Source organism: Passer montanus, unplaced genomic scaffold (genome assembly GCF_014805655.1).
Source record: "Passer montanus isolate IOZ18808 unplaced genomic scaffold, ASM1480565v1 scaffold27, whole genome shotgun sequence".
In the NCBI taxonomy this organism is placed as follows: domain Eukaryota; kingdom Metazoa; phylum Chordata; class Aves; order Passeriformes; family Passeridae; genus Passer; species Passer montanus.
Genome location: NW_024367372.1, coordinates 10666254 through 10689526, shown reverse-complemented (window position 1 = coordinate 10689526; position 23273 = coordinate 10666254). Strand labels below are relative to the sequence as shown.

At 42.9% G+C, this 23273-nt stretch overlaps 1 long non-coding RNA gene across 1 annotated transcript; it reads left to right on the top strand.

Annotated features, from left to right (window-relative positions):
• The first annotated feature begins 274 nt into the window (after positions 1–274).
• Positions 275–22694, top strand: LOC120503906. Its single transcript, XR_005627883.1, has 5 exons — positions 275–468; positions 1253–1290; positions 10431–10486; positions 14114–14215; positions 20719–22694. It is a non-coding gene; the product is annotated as an uncharacterized LOC120503906 (long non-coding RNA).
• Positions 22695–23273: the final 579 nt, after the last annotated feature.

The window sequence follows — 23273 nt, the reverse complement described above, 5'->3', positions numbered from 1 at the left end:
AATCACTGATTGCATGTTGTTTGCCTGTTGCATTAAAGCTGCTTTCTTAATTAATATCATTTTAAAGGGCGGGCTTGGCACAAAGGAGACAAGCTGTTTTGAACTCCAGTAAACACATTTTGTATGTGACCATCCTAAGCAACTCCTGCAGGGTTTCTAGGGTGAGCAGGCAGAAAGCACCACGAGTTAATGACCTGTGTTTTAACCACCTGATGCTGGTCAAAGCTTTGATCTATCAGGTTTAAGGCTGGGTGGAGGAGGGGAGGCAGAGTGCTCTGCCACGCTCCCCAGTACCACCAGAACTGTTAATCAGCCTGCTCTGCAGTCTGCTGCAGAGTTTGCTTTATTAAAGCTCCCTGCTGCCTGCACACGTTCACTGGCACAGACACCGAGAGACAAGCAAACCCTTACCCGAGAGCTGAGCGCTCGCTGCTGCATTGCAGAGTTTGCTGCCACAAAGTGATGGGGGTAGGTAATCGCAGGTGGAGACTGGGTCCTCCCTCAGCTCGCCTGCATCTGCAATCTCCTGGATTTCTCTAACCGGATACAAGGAGAGCTGGCAGCAGAACATGCTTTTTAGGGTTTTCTATCCAATTCCTGAATATCTGGATGGCATTGCTTATATTAGTCTCAAGTGTAGTCTGTACTGCTTAATGTGGGTTTTGTTCACAGTTACTCTAAAAACCTAAAAATTAATGTCCTTTGTGGTACTTGAAGGGGTAAGCATAATTGTATTTATTATTGTTATAAACTAACCTTGCCTCTGCCTAGAGGCCCTCTCTAAGGCTGAGGATGCCATTGTGCTGTTGAAATATTCAAATTAAATTCTGCTGCCTTTCAAGGACCTGGCAGCCTGAGCATTACAGGCTTTTTGGTTTTCCTATAGGTTGTCTCATAAAGAAGATTGAGCAGGATTAAGTAACTTTTGGAGGAAACTGTAGGTGATTCAGTTAATTTCCTTTGTCCCCTCCTACCCCCCCTTCCCCTGCCCCCCTCACCCTGGTTAGGCTTTTTTCCTTTTCTTTATTTCTTCTGTGACAGCACAGAAACATTTTATTATTTCTTAAGGTTTAATACCAAATAGCTGCTCTGTTTGGTAATATCTGTAACCACATTGGATTTGTTGTTTTTAACAGACAATTTTTTCTGGAAGAAAGCTGGTATTTGTTTAAGAATTGTTAGGCATGTCATTTCTAATCTGTAAATATGCATGTGGAAATTTGATTGTAATAATTTTGTTCTTTGTGAACAGCTGATCTAGGATTTCTTAGTTCCCCTTGTATTTTTCAGGTATGTATCTCTTTTTTTTTTTTTCTTTTGTGAAACAAGGATGGCTCAGATTTCTCCTCCTTACGTGTTTCCTGGTGATACAGTACTGCAGTCTCTGCCTTACTCAGCTTATGTCTAATTGCAGAGCGTTTAGCAAAAGAATTCAAATGTAAGTTTTAGATTTGGAGTTAACCATCTATTACACTCAGCTTTGTTAGAAGATGTCATCTGAACATCAAAGATAGGCCTGGGGTTTAATTTCTCCTTATTAGATTGTGTGAAGGTGGGCTTGCATCAGTCTGAATCAAGAACTTGTGGCTTGGTAGAGTTTAGGGAAAAGGAAATTTTCTTTCCACTGAAAAGCCAGGATATATCTGTGTATGTGTGACATCTGTTGCAGCACTGCTTGTTGACAGTCTTCTGGGACAAGCTGGCCAGAAGGACTGGATATTGTGGGAATTAAAGCTTGGTGTTCGTATGGCAGCTTAACTGCTGAGTGCCCATGTTCTGAAGGAAAAATGTGATTTACCTAAAAGATCTTCTGGGGCTGGATTTCTGGAGCTGTTGAAAAAAATTCTTGACTGGTGGGAGTCCTGGTTTCCAGATGCTTCCAAACACAAAGTCTCATTGTCAAGATGAAGGCTCTGACAAAAGAAGCCAGATACTATTTCATTATTATTTTAACCTTCCACATCAGAATTTTCATACAACTAAAGCAAGGATGACACTTGACTACCTTCCAGGAATGGTAAGGGTTAACATAATGTAATATTCCTGCAAGGAACACATTGGTAAGTGACATAGTTGTTATGCTGTTAGTGGCCATTTTGGAGCAATTTTTCCTCATTGTTCAGATCCTTCTGTAATTCACTTCTTCCAGTGACCCTTTCAGTGTTAATCCACCACACAGAAGCGTTGCAGTTTTAATTAAAAAGGAAATCTCTATCTCACTAAGCTTAGTCTGCCATCTGATCATGCAGTATGGTTTACAGACAGTATTATCTGTCTAATTTGCATCATAAAACCATGACTTAAGCAAGGCAGAAGACATTGGCAACCCCCAGGAAGTAATGCAGCTCTAACCAAAACCAGCCATGTTTTAAGCAAAAGTTCACTGTAAGAATGGAGATGTGTATCTCACATGGTGCTGCACACAAGGAGGGTTACAGGGACCCAGAGAGCTCAGTGGGATACCTCTTTAAAATAAAACCTGTAGACTGAGTTTGGAGCAGCTCCTGAAAATATATGCTCCAGCTTGACAACAAGATGGGAATTTGAGGTGAGATTTACTGGATTCAATTTTTTGGCTTTTGGTAATGAAGGCTAGTAGTGCCTACTGACCTTTAAAACCTGTGATCTTATATACTGGCAGTTGTTATGTTCCTGTCTCTTGGAACTTCATTAACTAAATTGAGTGGTAAGCTGCAAGGCTATGAACTGTCCTGAGGGCCTACACATGACAAAAATTCACACTGGGCTGGGTGGTATCCCCAAATCCCATTCCAGCAGGTGATCAGCAGAAGTCCACGACTGGGCAAAAATCTCCTCATAGTTGTTCTCACATTTGCAGTTCTCAAGCAGCTGTCCCAGGGCAGAAATGGCTCAAAGGAGAGCAGTAACACCAGCCTTGCTGCTCAGCTCCCAACTGCACCCGCACATCAAGGGAGCAAACATAATCTGGGAGTCCCTGAGTGACAACAGAGCCATACAGAACTATTTTTTGCATTATTGTCAGATTTTTGAAACATTGTGGGAGGAAAGCAGTGGGGGAAGGGAGAGAGAAGTTGGATCTTGTATTTCTTATTAGCAGAGGAAGGAGGGAGGTATGAGATCGGTGTTACTCTGTGAGCTCTTTACCTCAGAGGAAGGTGAACCCCACCTGGCAGAAATTAAATGTTAATGTATCAAATTATGTCCAAAAGCACATAAAGCTCAAGGGACACCTTATGATACCCCTTGAAAACAAGATCTAATTTAATTCATTTGCATATCCTGATACCCAATACTGCAAATTGGCATTGGTGTGTTAATGCACTGCTACCATTAGGCTCTCTTGAGCTTATTGGAAAACCATAGTCAACAAACTGCAGGCACTGAATTGAAGTGTCTGGTCAGGGAAAACCAGATCAAACTACATCGTCTTAATTGTGACCTGTTTTGGGATGCAGAAGGGTGGCAGCAGCCCTTGGTGGAAAGAAACAATAAATTGATTTTGCTGAGAACCTCATCAATCACTGGTCACAGTGACCCATGGATCATTAATCTCATTAAAAACTTCAGCCTCGTGGCAAAAGTAATAGCAGACACACTAAAAGTGTGCAAATTAGATATGCTTTCACAAATGTGAATGGGTCTGCTGTCCCTGAGGAGAACTCCATTCCTAAATTGGGCAAACTTTTCACTGACTCCAGCTGAACTTCAGCCATTTGCTCTGTGTCAGATGGCATCTTCAGGAGCTGTGAAAGCTGTATGGAAGGTGTGTGGCCTGTTAGTGAGTCATGTTTATGTACTCAGTTCAGAGAAGGGAGAGCTGAACAGGGGGCACAGGATGCTTAATGCTGTGACCTTCTTGCCAGCCTCTCTCTGCTGCCTGCACTCTTCAGGTGAGGTGATTCCAAAAGAGTCTGGGAAACTGCTCTGGTTCTGGCCCACATCAGTGGGAGGATATGGCCAAGGCACTGTGTAATTTGGTACAATCTTATGTCATGGGCTGGGCAAAAGGACTCCCTGAGAAGGGACTTGTGAGAAGAAGGGGTGTGGTTTCCAGCTGGGAACAGGTGTGGCAGATGGAGAAGTTGGGGTGGGGTGCCACTGGCTGTGGTTGTGTCAGCTTGGGCTCAGTGAGCATCTTCCATGTAAATCACACTCTTTTTTTAGCACACTTTTGTTATTAATATTGTTGCTGTTACTGTTCTTTTTCTTATCCCATTGCTGTTCCCAGTAAATTGTTCTTATTTCAACTCATGATTTTTCACATAATTCTCAACTTCATCCCTGGAGCAGGGAGTGGGAGGGAAAATGAGGGAGCAAGTGCTTGACATCTTGTTTGGGTGTCTCGAGAGAGGCTGTGACAGGAACATATCAACAGTACACAGGTAACACTGATTTTCTGTGTGTCTGTGAGTCCAAAGAGTTTGCATTTTCTTGGAGAATGATATGTGTCAAAGAGTATAGTCAGTTGGTCATGTGGGTCCTTTCAAATAGGGCACAGCCTGTTGTACCACTGAGATGCAGGCTTTGCTGTTATCTGTAGAACAGTATGCATGCAGCTGCCAAAACTGCTAACGTGCACAGTACAGCTGCAAAATTTGTACTTGCTCCTCTCAGACCTTGTGAACACAATCCATGACTCTGAGTGCATCCGTGCAGGTCAGATGGCACTTGGCCCTGGTCTCCCAGTCATCCGTGTGCAACCATATTGGCCCTGCTGAAGCAAGCTAAATAGCTACCTCTGCTTAGAAAGTTAAGTGCATTTGAGAGGGTTGTTCTCAGGGATTTGCACACCCCAGACACCATCTACACACCAGGACACATTCACTTCCTCCTCCCAAGAATGTTCTCCAGTGCCCCTAGACTTATGTACACAAATCTCACCCAGCTGTGCTCACCAGCCTCCCAGCTGGCCCCAAGACCTGGGGAGCTCTATATCAACCCTCTTATTATTTGACTGCTTGGGATTTTTACTGAACCCTGTGAATAAAAAATCTAAAAGCTTTTTGGGTGCAAAAAGTGTTTCAGAGCTTCCATAGTCAGCACTTCCAGGTTATTTGCACATCACATAACTGAGGCTATTTCATGCTGTGGGTTTGGCCTGCAGCAGTAAGTACTTTGACTTCAAATTCATCCAAACAAAGGCTTTGCATGTAGAGAGCTGTGATGCCAGTGATTATGCTGGAGCAGCTTGGCTGACATGCCTCCTTCTGTGATGAAATACACCAGCTCGGGACCCATGTACCATAACAGTAAGCTCTGTGTTGCACTGTCACCAAGGACTTGAGCATCTTGATGGGTCTGAGAGGTCTGGGACCTTAACAAGCCTTGCAACAGATCAGATTCTCTGAGGCCATTCATTCATCCTTTCCATCTCCACTGCCATGCTCAGGACAAGTGGAGGGGCCCCAGGCATGAAGCCATGTTTCAGGCATTGCCTGTGGCTCTGGTAGGTGTCTTGTCTGAGTTATACTTACTGAAGAAATGAGAGCAATAGGATGTGTTTAGGTACAGCTGTGCTTAGGAAAGATACACTGTGTGATTCAGCCATTCTCCAGCAGAGCTGGGCAGCTCAGGGGTCAGGACAGAGATTCACCTCACCCTGTGCTTTGGGTACTGCTAACGTGTGCACACACACAGACAGCCTTTTCCAACAGCAGCCTCCTGCCCTCGTTTGCCAACAATGACATCCAGACCCTGCAAGCACTTCCATATAACAACCTGCTATGTCACAGCTTGGCTGACAGTTAAGAGTCAGGAATATAATTGGGGCAACAAACACCATCTGGCCAAGCCTGGCTCTAACAGGCATCTGTGTGTAGCCATCCATAGCCCTAGTCTGAGCTGGCTCTGTCAGCACCCCAGTGCATGAGGTTTTCTGAGGTGGGACTGACATGGTACTGGAGAAGCAATGGCAGCAGACATGGTCAGAGCAGAAGCAAGCAGTGTGCTTTTGTAGCAGCCTCTGAGCTCCTTTATTTGGCTTGGTCACCTCACAAGGAGGGTGCTGATGTGGTTATCTGCCATGCCTGGGGCAAGTGCATTCTGACACCGGTGTTGGGAGAGTGAGGAGATGCTTGCCTGCAGGTGCAGACTGCAGTGGAGGCTGATAAGATGCCAGGTTTGTTCCCAGAGCACTGCAGCGTGGTCATGGTTTGTGTGTTCCTGAGGGACACAGGCCATGCTGTACAGGCTGCCAGGGAGCCAGGGCTTGCTCCAGGAGTGAGCTGCAAAGACAGTGTAAATAGGGCTTTTTGTCCCCTTCACAGCAGGGTCACAGGACGTACTGGTGTGTTTGAACACAGCACACAAACCCAAGGCTCAGCCATGGGTGCAGGGGAGCATACCAGATCATTGCTTCTTAGAGTGTTGAGTTAAATGTGCAATGCCTAATGTTAATATTAACCTATATACTGAATGGCTTGGAAAGTACCTGTTTGTACTGAGCTCTCCCAACTGAAACATTTCAACTGCAGTGTTCTCAGCAGAGAATTCATTATTCTGAGACTTGCTCTCCCAGTTAGCTGGAAAGAGCCTAATTGTTTTCACCCTTTCAATGATATTTTAGCTCCTGTAATAGCTTTACCTGAGGTAGATTGATGAGCACAAATTTCTTTTAAAATGCTATGATTATGGACAGATTTCACATTCTCTGTGAATGAAACTTCTCATGTAATTGGTGTGAATTGAGGGAGAGCCTTTTTAAACTTCATTAGTAATGCAGCTAGTTCTCTCTTCTGACTGGTACAATGTACATCTGTCATACAAGAGTATAACACTGAGCTGTGTACTTAATTAAATGTGAACATGCAAACATGAACTTAGACCAAACTCAACGTCCCGAGTTCTACTCACACCTCAGCATGAACCCAGGGTCTCTGTCATGTAATTTTGACTCTTCCAGATGCCTGTCTCAATGCCTTCCTGATTAAAGAGATATTGCCAAACTATTGCCAGAAACCTGGACAGAAACTGCATAGCTCAGAGGTGCAGCATGACTGAGCCTGTGGTCAGTCTGCTGCTTTCATTTCAATATGTTTGTTTCATTTATGGCTTGCAGAATATCTGCCCTGCTTTCACAGATAATGCACCATGGAGTTAAAGAGCTTAGGGAAAATATACTTTGTGAGAATAGATGGAGAACAATTAGGTTGTTTTGTTCAGACAAAAGTTGACTGAGGAAGAAAGGAGAACCTGTGTTCAAACATATAAAAGGCACTGCAGAGAGGAGGGGACAACCTGTTTGTTACACATGCTGTGAGCAAGACAAGAAGCAAGGCTCTTGAATTGCAGTAAGATAGAAAAAGGCAAAAACTTCTTGACAGTAAAGAAGTAAGGGGTGGAAACCACTTCTGAGGAGGGCATGGAGCTCCCACCATTTCCCCAAATGCCTGTTGGGCGTGCCATCGGCAAAGGCAGGCATAGACCAGCACAAGCAGGCTGAGACAGGCAGGGTCAGAAAGGGGAAGACACTCAGCTTCCCTGAGCAGATCTAGGGGCACCACGGGCAACAGCAGAGAGGCTCACTCCTTCTAGCTCCTCCATTAATGGGGTTGCATAAATATCTGCCACAGGTACAATTCCTTCAAATTTATTTTCAAATCACAATCATTAAATTGCAGAGCTGAGAGCAGAGGGTAGGTAATCTAGTTCTTAGTTATCTGTGCTGCCCACCACACCACAAATACCCCTATTCTGACACATGAAATTAAGCTAGGCTGAAAATGACTTTTCACCTCAGTATGGTCTAACACAGTGGCCCCAAGTCCCAGGGGACCAGAGGAGACCTTAATTAGGAGGTGTGGCTTTTTCTGGAGAAAAGGGATTTGGCAGGTTAGAAAAGTATTCAGTGTCTTCCCGTGGATGCCATCATGAGCAATAAGTGATCCTTGTGCCCCAGGTTTGTAAGAGGGTCATATTTTTACGATGTCAAGCATGCTGCTGTCTTTTCTGCAATAAAGCTCACCTAATCAAAACAAGTCAGAGCTTATCTAATCCCCTAGCCAGAGATATTTCTGTGGTGGCTACAGAGCCAGGTTTCCTAGCAACCTAAAAGGCATTAGACAGGGCTTTGTCGACATTTATCTGTTACACACAAAACCCCCTGTTCGAATAATATCATGGGTGTAACATCAACTGACAAAAGCCAGGAAATTCAGAGCTGGGGCTGATTTTCTATCCTTGCCTCTCATCAGGCTGAAAAACAAAAGGCACAGTCATGTGAGTGATGAGCAGAGCAAACCAACCTTTATATTTCCTGGCTTTCTCCCAAAGTAGATGCCATTCAAATGAGGTGCTTGGTATTAATTTCCTCTGTTTAAGACAGGTTTAATGCTCACATTAGGTAGCATGTTGGCAGTGCTGCCAGTTTCTGCATGGGCTACCATTTTTCCTTGGAGGGGCCAGCTGGAGTGAGGAAAGAGATATCCCAGCCCCTCTGAAACCTTTGGTTTGCCCATGGTGAAACCAGTTTTCAGATCTGTGGGTTCACAGGTGAGGACTGCAAGCCCGCTCTACACAGGGCCACCATGGCATCCTCAGGAGATCAGTGCTAGCCCAGGGTGGAGCCAGTGAGGATACACAGGTTAAAAACACTCCATCTTCCTGCTGGTGCCCAGCTCTAGATACAGGAAGAAGATTTTCACGGGTTTCAAGGGATTCTTGAGAGGGATCTCGGAATGGATATTGTTTTCAAGCATTTTGAAAACAACAGATATGGGGGAAAAAGGATTTAATGTAGAGGGGTTTTTTCCCAGACCAAAAATATACTGAGGACTGATGAATGGTCTGAAAAGTGATACTACAGTAATGCCTTTTATTTCTTCACTTATAGCAATAGCAGTGTTTAAAACCTTACAACTTGAAGTCTGTGGAGGAGACTGATGGACGAAGGGATGGAAGAACTGCCATTGCTGCTGATTGTCACTTTAAATCCTTTGGGAAAGAGTCTTCTGGAAGTGAATAGAAACTGATCACCTTTCTCCAGACTTGAGTCATCTCACAGAATTTAACATAAAATAATTATTTTGCTTCAAATTGATACAATGTGGCTTCAAATTCTTGAAGATGAAAGATGTGTTCATTTATACAATCTAAGTTATCAGCTGGGATAAATTAACTCTCTGAATCCTGTGCAATTCTGTATGTGTGCCATCTCTAAATAGGTAGATTTTCACATGTGTATTTGCACTGCTTTAGTAGCTCCATTTCTGGGGCTTTCACAAAAAGATAACAACCATTTTACAATCTAAGTTATCAGCTGGGATAAATTAACTCTCTGAATTCTGTGCAATTCTGTATGTGTACCTCTAAATAGGTAGATTTTCACATATGTATTTGCACTGCTTTAGTAGCTCCATTTCTGGGGCTTTCACAAAAAGATAACAACCATTTTTACATTTGCTTGAGGCCTGACTGAAGGGTTTATCTCCATGTAAACTTTCCAGCCCAGCTGTGAAACCTCTGAAATGGATGGTAAAGAAAGTTTTGATGAAACTTAACTGTAGTTGGGTACTTCACTGCTGTAAGGGAAAATCCCCCAGTTGCTGTCAGTGGGTGAGCAGCTGGGCTTCCATCCCTCCATTCTTCACTGTAATCTTCATTAACATAAGAGTTGGTGTTTTGCTCCCCACACATGGATTCCATACTGTTTGAGATCCAGGAGGCTGCAGGGATAAAGGCATGTGTGCAGGCCTCTCTGCTGACCACAGCCAGCATTTCTTTAGCAAGCATAGCATGAATATAAACGTTGCATACACCACAATGGAGAGGAATTACTATGCACACTATCACTTTCAAGCCTTTGAAAGAAACAGAAGCAGAAGGAGGTTCTTGCACTTTCTGCCTACATCATCTTTACTGTCCATCCATTTGTTCCCCATTTAGCCTCCCCACTGGCAAAGCCTCTATTATGTGCTCCAAGAGCAGACAATGGGAGCCCGCTATGGCTGGCAATGCCTGCATTGTTCCACAGGCTCCCTATAGAAATCCCTGTGTTCACATGACCCCTTTTCCAAAACTTAGGGTTTTTATTTCCCTAAGGGGGAGGGTGAGAGGAAAAGGACAGTGTCTCACAGCTCTGTGCAGATTAGTGGTACGTTCATGCCCATATATTGAAATGGATAAAATAGCCATAAATTTTTCCCAAAGTGCTTTTTTGTAATGCATGCATGAACTCACTTAACAAGCTTAAAATATTTAGTGAACATTGAAATGAATGGAGAGTGTGGGAGGGGGGGACAAAACTAGCAGAGATAATGGAATACACTTAGCAGTCATAGCAGCTTTACATAGCTGTATCATATTCTCTATGGATAACACAGCTGGGACATTATGGTTAGAGTTTTAAAATATCTAGGGATTTCTGTCTTAAGATAGTTATCAATAATTGCAAACTTAAACATTAAATATTTTTGGCTTTGTTAAGATATATACCTCTTTATTTAATGCAGGATAAAATATCGTGAAATAGAGAACATTCTTCCCTTGGCATTTCTTCAGGACTCGGGTAAGCAGGAAGGATCTCTGAGTGGGGATCTAAAGTCTGTCTTGGGGAAACCACAGGCTGCCAAAGACAGGTGAATTAAAGCACAGAAGTCCCTCAGACTTGACAGTGTTTGAAATGCCAAATGAGAACAAGGAGATGGGTTGCTATAACACAGGTTCATACCACCTGTGAAACTGGTGAAGTCCTTCAGCACTGCAGAAAATCTTGCCAGATTAAATCATAAATTGCTGCTTCATTCCAACTGAGCCAAAATTTGCACTCTTGCCCTAGTTCTGACTGGGACTAGGACCTCAAACCCACAGACTGCAGCAACACATCCATCAGCTCACACCTAATTAACTGCTTAATTAGAGCAGCACTGGGGAAAGTCTGCTCTTTGTTTTTCCTTTCTCTCTGGTGCCTGAATGCCACTTGTAGCACCACAAAGCTCTTTGAGTGGCTGAGCCTTCCTGGTCACACATAGTTCAAGGTGAAGGTCTCTTCTGCTGGGCTTTTCCTCTCTCTTCTGAGATAATTGACCTTGATGTCACCATGAAGCTCCTCCCCGGGTCACACCACTCGCACAGAGCCAGTGCCTCAGCTAGAGCTGGAGACTAACGCACGCCTGTTTAATTTGGAAGAGCAAAATGAAGGTCACTGAGGAAGGTAATGCAGTCCTGTTGATTGAACATGTGGATAAGGGCTCCACAAAAGCATAATCTACTTTATTGGGAATGCGATAAACCAGGTTTATGTGGGCAGTTGGCAAGCAGTACTTCTGGTGTTACTCCATCAGATAATCCAGGCAGCAGAACACTTATGTATCCTTCTGGTCCCCTAATATGGCTTGAATCTAAAGATTAGGTAATTTTCATATTTTTAGGGTTTTCTAAAACAGTATTATTTATTTCCTATTCTTTACTTATGAAATTCTTATTTCTGTAACCAAGCAAAGGTAGTCCAAGAGGAAGATTTCTGATATTCCAAGGGAAAACCCCTCCTTTTCCATCCAGAGTGAAATATGCAGAAACCCCAGAGGATTCACTGGGGTTTGCAGACAGACTCAGCAGCTTTGCTGCATGTGAACATGTGGTTGGGGTGTTCCTCATGTGAGACTCATCACACACATGGAGCCCAGGTGGTGTGTAGCTGGGCAGTACATTTGCTGTATATATTTCTCCAGCTCAGGTGTCACAAGATACACCAGGGACTTTAGGTCTTGTAAAACAGCCCTGCACAACATTTGCACACCCTTCTCTGTCCCAGGGAGGTTGTGAGAGAGAAGGAAGGAGGTGGTTGTGTTGTTAAGGTATGATGGATGTGGTCTAGAGGAAGCTTTGGCAGAAGATGGCTCTATCTTCTAGCTCTTGGATCAGGGTCCTGAATCAGAACTGCAAGAGGGTTTGTGTGATTCAGCTGCTAGGCTGAGGGACACCTTTCTGACCAGGGAATGTCACGTCTATACACTTATTTATTATCAGGTGTTTGGCAGCAGGTCAGGCAGGGAGACAGCTTAAACTAAGCATAAAACCAGAATGGTGAGGTTTACATCCAGGGACAGCTACTTGAGCTGTAGGTAGGACTACAGCTTGAATTCCACAAGAAGATGTGGACATATATTTATGAATAAAATTAGGCTAGAAATTAAAAGGATTTTAGCCATGAGAGGAGAGAGATTCTAAAATAGCTTTCCAATGAGAGTAGAAGAAAAAAGTCTGAGATTGAGATTTACATGATACAGTTGCTGCAGTATTGAGGGGTGTGGGCCAAAGACTAGAAGGTGTATTTCCACCCTATCTTCCCTGCTTGTTTTCATTTTGATCCTCTCTGTTACTCTAATTTCTCCTTCTTTTTCTCCTGTTCCTTTTCTACTTGGATGACAGGCCGGAAAATCCTCTCTGTGCGTTTCTCCTGTCATTGTTACATCCATTTGGTAGAACAAAGCAAAGGCAAATCCCATTCTGGTACATCTCAGCATGCTTATTGAGGTCTGCAGGCAGAGCCAGCGTGGGGCTGACCCTTGGGCACAGGAGCAGGGGCTGAAGGAGGCAATGATGCCCTGGTGACACAGTAGAGTCCTTGTCCTCCTGGTGCATGGCTGACTCCCCTTGCTCTGTGCCACAGACACGCTCTTGCCTTGGCAGGGCATTCAGTTTCAAAGCACTTGATTTCTGCCTGGGAAAGCTGATGACACAGTATCTAGCCAAGAAGACTTGAGGGGTAGGATTCATTTAGGGGGTGGATGCCGAGTTTCTGTGCAGCAGAAAGGTCCAAACTACAGCTGTAGTGAACACCACTGTAAAGAGAATATTCTGTTTAATTGGAGAGGGAGAGGCTGCCCAGATAGCATTTGTTGGGGGGAAGCAGGAGATGCCCTCAGGACCCAGTGCCAGGAGCTGCAGGGCAGCTGCACCTTGACCTGCAATTGTCACTAGCTGTGGGTGCCCATCATTTCTGAAACCCACTCCTCCCATGCTCAGCAGGGCTGGTCTGAAGCAAAACAACAGTGCCAGGATTCCTGCACTGTACACTGGCACTGTCACAGTATCCAATCAATCCTGCACCTACCTCTAGACTCGGAAATGGAGCTTGCAGAGAGCAGCTTGTTTTAACATACAATAAATACGAAGAGGGGCTCTTTGGCAGGGGGTACAATGCTTCCTGGCACTGGCTGCTTCATCTGCACTTGTGCCCACTTGCAGTGACTCTTATTTTGCAGCTTGCAGAAGAGTTGCTTGTCTTTCACTACATGTTTTTCTGAAAAAAGTGAGCATGTCTTGCAAGAAGTTTGGCCAGTTAATACAAAAGTGATTTAGATGCTAGTCAGACCTAGTCACTTTTTTCTTCTATCATACTGTTGTAGCAGATGTTTGGGTCATGGGCAGCCACCTGAGAAGTTGCCACAGCTCTGTTAGCTGGCATCAACACCTTCCTTTCACAGAAAGAAAACTGTTGTTTTTCACTGTTTGGGCTGCAATTTGACAAGCACCTCAGCTGGGTATCAGCTAGTTGCCATTGGTCATGCTCTTCCTTGCATCCTGGCCATGGGACCTTGCCTCCTTCCTCAGACAGCTGCAACACTGACCAGCTCCAGTGCCTTGGCATTTCAGCATGCCTAACTGGCAGAAAGATATTCACATTAAATTTTAGCAGGCCAAGGGGGAATGTCCAAATTCACAGGAGCTAGCCAGAGTACACCCAAACCTGAGGATTCTGCAGTTAGGTGGACTCAGGCTGATGAAGAACCAGCATCCATGTGTTGCTCACAATTTGTGGGGAACAGATTTAAGGCATCCAGTGGCTTAATTCACCTTGTGTGTGATCCTGCTGTAGCTTTTCTTAATTGCCACAACAATGAATTTAACTTCTTTCTGTGAAACCTGGTCATTAGAGATGATATGCCACTACAACCAAATCCTTCTAAGTACAGTATTAACAGCTGAGTGAAGGGGACTATTAGAACTGTTGCAGTTTTCTTCTCTTGATCAGTGTTCTGTGGGTTTTCCTTTGTTGGAAGAATAAGTTAGTACTAATTAAGATGAAAGCAGAATACAAAGTGGAAACTTCCAAAGTGTCTGTCACTTGCATTTGTGCAAATTAAAACATCTCACATACAGCAAACCCAGGACCTTTGTTTTCTTCCTGTAGATTTTGTATTCCACAACCAGCCTGTGGAGCAAGATGTGTGCTGTCATCCTGCTCACTCTGATGCAGCCCCTGCTCCAGTAATCCCACAGGACCTCACAACAGGTTGGTATCCTACACTGGCAGCAGTTTCATCATCAGGTGCCTGGGGGAAGGGCTGCCAGCCAGAAGTACCTCTAGCACAGGCAGGAGGATGTGACCAGGTGTCCTTTTGGCACCATAAACCCTCTGAGTGGCTAGGCAATATTCAGAGCCTTTAAATTTTTGGGTGTTATTTTGTTTTGTTTTTGAAGTTTCTGATGAGATTTAATCTTTTTAAAAAAAGGTGGTTTTTGTTTGTCTAATTGTAATAGAAATAGGAAACAGCCAAGCCATTTTCACAACCTCAATTTCCCTGTATTCTGTGGCCATAGACCTTTCTGCTGACTCCTTGGGGATGTTCTTGCAACATGGCCCATTGCTGTTTGGGCAGTTTTTGCAGCTTTTTCCCTTGCACATACACACATCTAACTTGTGTTGGTTTTGGCCAAAGAATCCCTTGCTCTACCCATCACTGGGCCCAGAGGTTGGCCCATTGCATTGGATGGCTATTACTGTTATCTCATTCCACAGGATTATAAAGAATTTTTTGGGTTGAAAGGGACCTTGAAGGCCATTTAGTTCCAACCCCCTGCCATGGGCAGGGACACCTTCCACTAGAACATGTTGCTCAGAGCCCCATCCAACCTGGCCTTGAGCACTTCCAGGGATATGGCATCCACAGCTTCTCTGGGCAACCTTTCAAGAGTTTCACCACCCGTGCTGTAAAGAATTTCCTCCTAACACCTAATCTAAAACTCTCCTGTTTTATTTTTAAACCATTTCCCCTTTGTCCTATCATGACATGCATTTGTAAAAGGTCTCTCTCTGCCTTTCTTGTAGGCCTCCTTTAGGTACAGTTTATTAGGTGTTTCACTCTACAAAGGGTCTTAACCGAGCCTGAAGGACATTTTCTTAGTGCTTTAATCAGAATGATTTTAAGTAAGACAGATTAATGCCTTCCAGTATTATTAGTTCTCTTGCAGCAATGGGTAAAGTATCAGATCTTAGAGAAACACTTATCAGCAGTAATGTACTTCTCATCAAAATCTGAGCCTATAAATAATGAAGTTCTTCCCTTTCTGGAACATCCTTGATTATCATAAATCCAGAGGGATAGTTACAACCTGTATGATGTATCCATGCACGTAACAAAATTTTGAATGGTGCCAAAACATTCCCTGTAGTTGGAGGGACCATGTAATAAAAAAAGAAGAAATTGTCCAGCATGGTGGAAATCATCTGCTTAAAATGAATCATGATTGAATGAACTGCCTCAGGAGCAGAAGGAGCTCAAAGAGTCAGCAGAGCCCATGTTCTGAGTGCTAATGATACTGCCTACTGATCTGGCAGAAATGTGGGCATTTATATCTCTCATATGTGGAAAGGCATGTCAGCTGAAGAGAAAAACAGCTGGTATTCTATGAGACTAGACCTGATGGATACCTGCCTACAAGCTAACATAGTATCTGTGTGCTAGATAACCCTACATGATGCCCAGACCACAGAATAATCTGTAATAACCTGACTTTTTGGTAAAGGACTTTATTTAACGAGGCAGATAAAATATTATGAGACAGAAGAATGTGGGGAGAAATTCAGCAAATGTTTGTGGTAGCTCAGTGAACTACAGATCTATTTTTCCGCAGACCTCATTGCTGCTCCATCCTGTGATCACGTTCTTGGATGCTCTGCCTCTGCATCCTTCCCTCACTTCATTGACCACTGCTCACATGGCAGCAGTGTGTGCTGCCTCTTCAGCCACCCCCCTCTGGACTTCTTGCATGAGGTTACTCTTTTAGTTTGGATAATGTGGGCTCAGAATGAGCCATGGATCTACAGAAGGTTTCCTGTGCTCTCCTGCCTATTCCTTATTGGATTGTATCTTCACAAGTGCAGTTTCATTAGAAAGGCCAGTAACAGAGATTGCCTTCCCTCTCTTTCCTGTTTACATGGTACTGCTTGTGTGTGAAGGGCACAATAGTCTTTTTCCTCTCTGCATTCCCAGTACAAGACATTTATAAATGCATAGTGGCCACTTTAGTCTAATTTTGTAGTGTCTCTGTAGGAGGGAATGTGGAGCTAAAGCAGTCCATTGGGGCCTAAGAACACTGGGATCAATTCTTCACCTAATATACAGCTAAATTGGGTAATTTGGTTCATTTCCTTTCTTATCCTAGGTGTCTTTTGAAACTGGGGATAGTGACATTCACATAGGTAGGATCACAGCAGGCAGGGCTGACTGCTGCAGCAGTGGGCATGGCCATCACAGCTCCAAGCTCACCACCATGGCAGCAAGACAGGAGATTTCAGCCCAGGCTTTCACACTGGAGCTTTTTGAGATGCCCACAGCTGTGTCTGCTGGCTGTGCTGGCTGCCCCAGCTGGTGTGCAGGTCTGTGCCGCAGGCACAGCTGTGGCCAGGCTTGCTTATGTGCTGTGCTTGTTTTTGGGGTGCTGTGGTCACCTGCAGGACAGCGTAGCCCAGAGCCTCTCGGTGCTCTTGTAAGAGAAGCAAGAACCACTTGCTAAAACTTCCTGGGCTGTCTTTCATCCCTTTCTTCAAAGAGAGAGGCATGTTTTGAAGAGGTAGAACTGCTGCAATCACTTGGTGTCTGTGACCTAGATAGCCTCGCATTTTGTCTGGTAAGGACACCCACCAGGCATCTAGGAGGACAAAGCAAGAAGAAGCACAGAAGGGCAACAGCAGTAATGTCCCACCAAGAAAATCTCACTGGTAATCTCCCATGCTGAAATATGACATGGAACTTGATTTATATTTGAGTTTGCTCTTGTGATGTACTTGTAACCCATTAAAGTGCCTATTCTTCCCTTGAATTCTACTCTCTACATAACAGTCTGTGACAATGAGTTTCACTGTCTAATTATTGATTGTGGGGAAAAATAGTCTTTGAATTACCAAACATTTCATTTGCTGAATATCCTCTGAATCTCTGCTAAGAATATTCTCTTTTCTGTATAAGCTCTACAGGACTTCAGAAGGATACCATATGCTGTATGGATATTTCAGTATTTTATTTTACTTTGGAGCCCTAGTGTTGAAATTATATATGGTAATTTTTTAAAAAACAAGTAATATATTTTCTATCATGATCATGTCTTGCTCAAACTAGAAGAAAAAATTAAACTTTTTTAAACTTAAAATCAGAGACTCATAGAATCATTGAAGTCAGGAAAGAATTAGGTAATAAACTTTCCTTTTTCTTCCTGAGTTCCAGCCACAGCTTTCTTGAACAAGGTCACCAGCTCATCTTTTGGCACATGTGAACCACATGAAAAATCTGAATTCCTCCTCTGGTGAAGCTGCTTGGCTCCTCTCTCAGCTAACCTATGTCTGCTACAGGCATATACAAATGCATACGAAGAAATCTCTATTCCTCCTGATGAGGCTGGCAATTGCCTAATTGCCTAATTTTGGCAATTAACTAACCCTGAAGAGCCAAATGATGAAAATAACTAGTTTTGATTGATTCACATAGTTTTATATTACTAAATTTTGAAACTTTTCAGAGACTGAAGATATAATTGAATGTACCATTATATTTTTACCTGTTTGATCTTCTATTTTGTCTTAACTGTTGACTTCTTTTGTATTATATTTAGTCCCTGGTTCAAGTACATGCCTAAAGCATTGAATTGCTTCCTTAAGGAAAAGATACATTTCCAGATCTAGAATTAAATCAGTGTGACTAGAAGTCCTTGAATATATACTGCATTTGTATTTCATCTGAGTTTGCTTCTTACAAATATTCCTTTCCCTTACAGGTTTTTAGCTTATTCACTCACATGGACTGGATATTTTCAGTAGCTGCTTGGAAAACAGAGAGACTTAGATGGGCTGGAGCAGATTTAAGGCTGAGATTCAAGAACTTTGCAGTGCATTTGCCTAGTGAAGACAAGGAGCTAAAGAGCAGGGACTAATTTATTCAACAGTGATTATAAAAACATTTTATTCTCTGCCCATAGTTAACCAATTCATTCAGAGACCACACAAGCAGGAATTTCTGATGTGAAAACCTTTGGGTTCCCTAGGTGTCTTATGTGCAAACAGCAGGGCAGAAATGAGGAAAAACTGACACTTGCGTGAGAGTTTCAGGTACTGACTGCCACATCCACTTCAGACTTAAATAACCATATTTTTTCTGCTTCAGAGGCTGACTTTGGACGTCCTTGAAGTCTGGTATTATGCATTCTGGCAGGCAAGTGGAGAAATGAACCAGATGCAGCAATTTAGTCATATAGGGAGGTTTCTAGTAAATTTTGCACGACGGGGTAGTGACAGTGTACTTAGTAAAGCCACATGCCTTTGTAAAAATAGTGCTATTGATTTTCTTAGTGTGTGTATCAAATGTTAGCACATTCATTAGAACAGCAGCCTTCCAAACGCTGCTGTAGAACAACCAGCAGGCCCAGAGTCAATATCCATCTGAATACTGGCTCGCTTTCAAAGGGCAAATTAATATTAGAGCATTGACTTTTCATGTTATAGAGGAAAGATTTTAAAGGGAGCATTTATCAAATACAGTTAGGCAAGATTTAACAAATACAGCTAGGCTGCAGGTCCTATTTGAGCAGGCAAAGATGTGTGCATGCAACCATGTACAGCACTAGCAAAAAAGCATAATGCATGTTTGTACATGTACGTATATATATATTCATTTAGGGTATTGGTCTAATACAGTTACATGAGAAAAAAATGTGGAAGATACTTATCTAAGGAAACTTTCAGTTCTGAACTCCTGTGTGAGTATATTGAAATATCACTGAGTAGGAATGTAATGTATTACAGTGATTGAATAAATACTGTGTCTGTGTCCTCATAATGTAACTTCTTGTACAGTGCTGTGAACAAAGCAGCACATTAGTCCAAATATAACCTTGGCTGGCAGTAGCTTTACAGGAACAAAATACAGCGCACTGAGTCTATTGAAAAAGAGATAACATAGTAAAATCAACCTTTTATCCTTGTAAGAATGAGAGATGAAGGAAGATGAGTAAAGGTCAGTACACTTCTCATAAATTTCTTATGAATTTCGGATTTACCTGTTCTTAGTGTTTCCCCTTTGTATCTGTTTGTGCAATCATTCAAACTTTCGTGGTCCCTGAGGAAAGACCCTGTGGAATGTGTTTGGTGTTTGTTGTGCCCATCTGTACTCTTAATTTGATTCTGTATTCTTAAACCCATGAGGATGACCATGTCTCTGGAGAACAAATGGTCTCATTATCAGGTCATACTTTTTTCATCCACTAAACTTATCTAATAAGCTTATCTAATTTCTGTGGGGTTTATTTGGTTGGTCATGTAGTTGGCTGGTTGGGGTTTTTTGAGTTTTCTTGTAACCCGTTTCACAGTGTTGCTCCACTGTCAACTACCTACCTGTGCTGTGGGTGGGGAGCAGAGGAGGTGAAGATTACATTGCTTTAGCTACCAGCAAAAATTACCCCTTGGAAACAAAGCCAAAGCCACCTCCTGAAGTACCCTACTTCTTTTTATTACTTAGAGAGGGGTACCAAAGCTTCTAACTTAAGCACCTTAGTTAGGAGGAAGAGAACAGGCCTGTACACTCCCAGGTAGTTACACACAGATTTTAGCTGTGTTGATTGACCCTTCAGAATGTCCCTCACTGCTGGGACTGCAGAAGGATACCTGGGAAGGTGCCTGATGCACTGGTGATAGCACAGGGGCATTGTGTCTGAGCCAGGACTGCTGATACAGATGCTGAATTCAGTGACATCTTCACAAAATCCCAGGTGGATCTCTTCCTGCTTCCTAGCCACATGCTGCAGCATTTTCCTTCCATTCTCTATTTCCCTTACTTTCTCTTTCATAATGCAGTGTCAGTCTGAGAGGATGATTTAATTTGTTTTATTGTTTACTAGTCCTGTTAATTTTCAACCTACTTGCCCCAGTGAGTTGTTTTGTGAGGTTTGGGGTTTGCAGCTTCTGAAGTCTCAGCTGTCACGCTGAAAAGTGCTTTTGTGGTATTATTGTGTAGCAAACAGTTAAACAAACATTTTGGAGGTTCTCTGTGTTTCTAATGCAAACAAAAGGTTTCTGTCTCTGTATTATTTTCTCCATTCAGCTGTCCTTGTAGCTGGTACTGGAGGCCTCTTTCCAGTGTGTATCGCATTTTGAAATAGATTCAAGTGTGCTTAATGATGAGACTTATGTTAGTTTATCTCTTTCATGTTGAAGGCATTATTACTGCAAAGGAATTTTACTCTTTGCTCAAGATGCATATCCCAAATATTTAGATTTCCTGCTCCAGAAAAAAAGGCCATGGCTTTGGGCAGTCAGCCTGTGTAAAGGACAGTTTTGTTGTTCCCCACAGAATATGACCTCTCTGAAGTCTTTCTGAATTCCTGAATCTCCTCCTCCAGTGTTGCCAAAGTTGTGCTCTAGAGTCTAAGGGGTCACCCAGAAATCTTTATCATTATAATGTATTGCATTTATCTTGTCTTCTTTGATGAATGCTGAGCAATAATGTTAAACCTTTCTTCCCTTCCCAGCAGGATAGATTTTCATCTGGAGTTCGGTGTCTTCAAAATAAATCTGAGATAAAGTCATCAACAGAATGAGCAAATGGAGCATTGAGGAGTAAATATGAGGACCAGTGGGGGTTTGACTCTTCCTTGTCATTATATCACCAAAAAGAACTATTGTAACCAGCAAAATTAATTCAAGACTTCTTTTCCACCTAAACCACCAATTCGGAGGGCGACTTTAAATTCATCTTTCAGAGCAGTAACTCACAAGTGGCAGCAGATTCAGGATGAATTTAAAATGCTGGTTTGAGAAACTTGAGCTCTATGGCAGAAAAGTTGAGCTCCAAAATGGTGAAGTGCCCAAAATATGGACTCTTATGATTTTATTAAATAAGACTGACATTCTTTAGCATGTGTTTAAAATTCTCTGGATCAAGGCTGCCATGGATGGGCAATATAGTAAACTACAGTTATTTAGGTGACCTTTCTCCTCCTTAACCTTCTCCTCTTTTTGAGCACCTTGTAACTAACTGTGCCCAGTCTGGGATCTGCCTTGTGGATGACAGAGCTCCGAGAAACAGAAAGTGTAGGCACCGTGTGGAAATCAACCAGATTACCGAGCTCAGATGATTTATAAATGTTAGCTTTTGGTGTCCTTTTTATAAAAAATTGAAAGAAAAAATATAACAGAAAAATTCCTTTAAAAACAACCGGATCCTTTTGGAGCATGACAAACAAAAAATGTAGCATTAATTAATCCCATGAAAATTTCCCTTTGGCAATGCCTTCCTGTAAGTAAAACACAGTCCCCTAAAACTGCATTCCAGAAGGAAAAGGTTCTCAGATGGCCACTGAGATAATATGAGAAAATTATTTTTGGACACATTTGCAGCCGAAGCCCCTCAGAGGAGCTGCTTTGATAACTGGACACTTCCAGTGTGGAAGGAGTAAAAAAATCTGGTTTTCCCCATGCCAGCCCCAGCCACTCTGAGCCTACACCCACCGCTAAACCTGGGCCCATTTCTAGGCTGGTGTGAGATGTTCCCACAGCTCTGCTGAGGGCTGTACTTCACTCTCTGCCTTCTGTAGGGATGAACACATCAGAAAGGGGGAAGTGAGCCCCGTGCATCTCTCAAGGATGAATGGGACATGGAGCTGAGGTGGAAAAGATGATAGAAACTGCTCAGAAATCAAGAAGAGTTCTGCATTTTATGAACTTGATTCATGAAATTACCCCCAGATTTTATTTTTTGCTCAAAAAGGGGCTTCTTCCTGACAAGAAAATTATCTGTTTGAAGTTTAAATTACTTGGAGATTAAATTAAAAATTAGATTTCTGGATTTTAAAATTTCATTTTAATTAAATGTTGCAGCCCTTTGGAATTCAAAGAAACTGAAACTCTCCTAAGACAAATGGCAGACACAATATTTGAAATTTGATTACAATTTTCCCTTAATTTTATCCAATTATATTAAGAGGTCTTTGAGCTACAAAGCATTAAAAAGCACTACTGAGGCCAGAGACATGCTAGTGAAATATTGTTTCTGTCATGTGGAGCTTTGTACAGAATTGTGTGGGCTTAAATAAATGTATCTTGATAGTTTACCTTAAAACTCTCTGTCCTTTTCCTCAGTTCAGCTGAATCCTATGAAATAGATACGCAGCTTGAAGAAGTTCTTCACACCCCCACAAACGCTAAAAATGGCCCTGATACAACATGTATTTATGTAACAAAATCATCTGCATTAATATCTTCCTTTCCTTTCTTCAAGAAGCACAGGAGGGACCCAGGCTGACACATTTTCCTGCAGCCCCTTCCAGTTTTCTCCTTGCATTTGGGGCAGCAGGGCTGAGCTGTGTTTTCCCTTAAAAAAAAGGCCACTGAATAAACAAGAATTTGATGTGGCTATTAATAGGGTCAGCTGCAAACCTGCAGCCCAGGCTTTTGATTCTCTCCCCTTGAATATTCAGTATCCTGTTATGGATTGAAACTATGTGATAACAAGAGTTCTGGTCACTGCTGTTATCCTGATCTTTTAAAATAAAGAGGGTATTAAAACAAATATATTTCTTCCAGTTTTCTGAAAAGACAAGAGACTGGCTGATGGGATCAAGTGTGATGTATTGAGCTGTTAACTTCTTCTTCATATCTGACAGAATGAAGAGAAAAATGGCCCCACCTGGCAGCTGTTTGCTGCCCCCATTTGTCACCATCAAGATCAGGTGGCTGTGTGCTCTCTAGATCACAGTGAAGCCCCAGCACCTGGGCAGGTGTGCAGCTTGAGGAGAGGGCTCAGGTGCTGTGGAAACAAAGCCAGGGGCTCTGTGTTGGTCTCCCAGGGCTGCCTGCTGGCCTGGGATGAAGGGGAGGAAGACTGCATTGTAGCTACTGCTGCTACCAATAGGGTCAGAGAAAGTCTTGGTAACCCTGCCATGTTTAGCATCACAAAGTACCTGGAAAAATCAACAGCCAACAAGCCTCCTCATTTTTCATATGGAGACTTCTGCCCCAGCTGCTCCATCTGGATACTGAGAGCTGGAAGTGTCACAGCCCTTCCTCACACCACGGCTCACCAGGA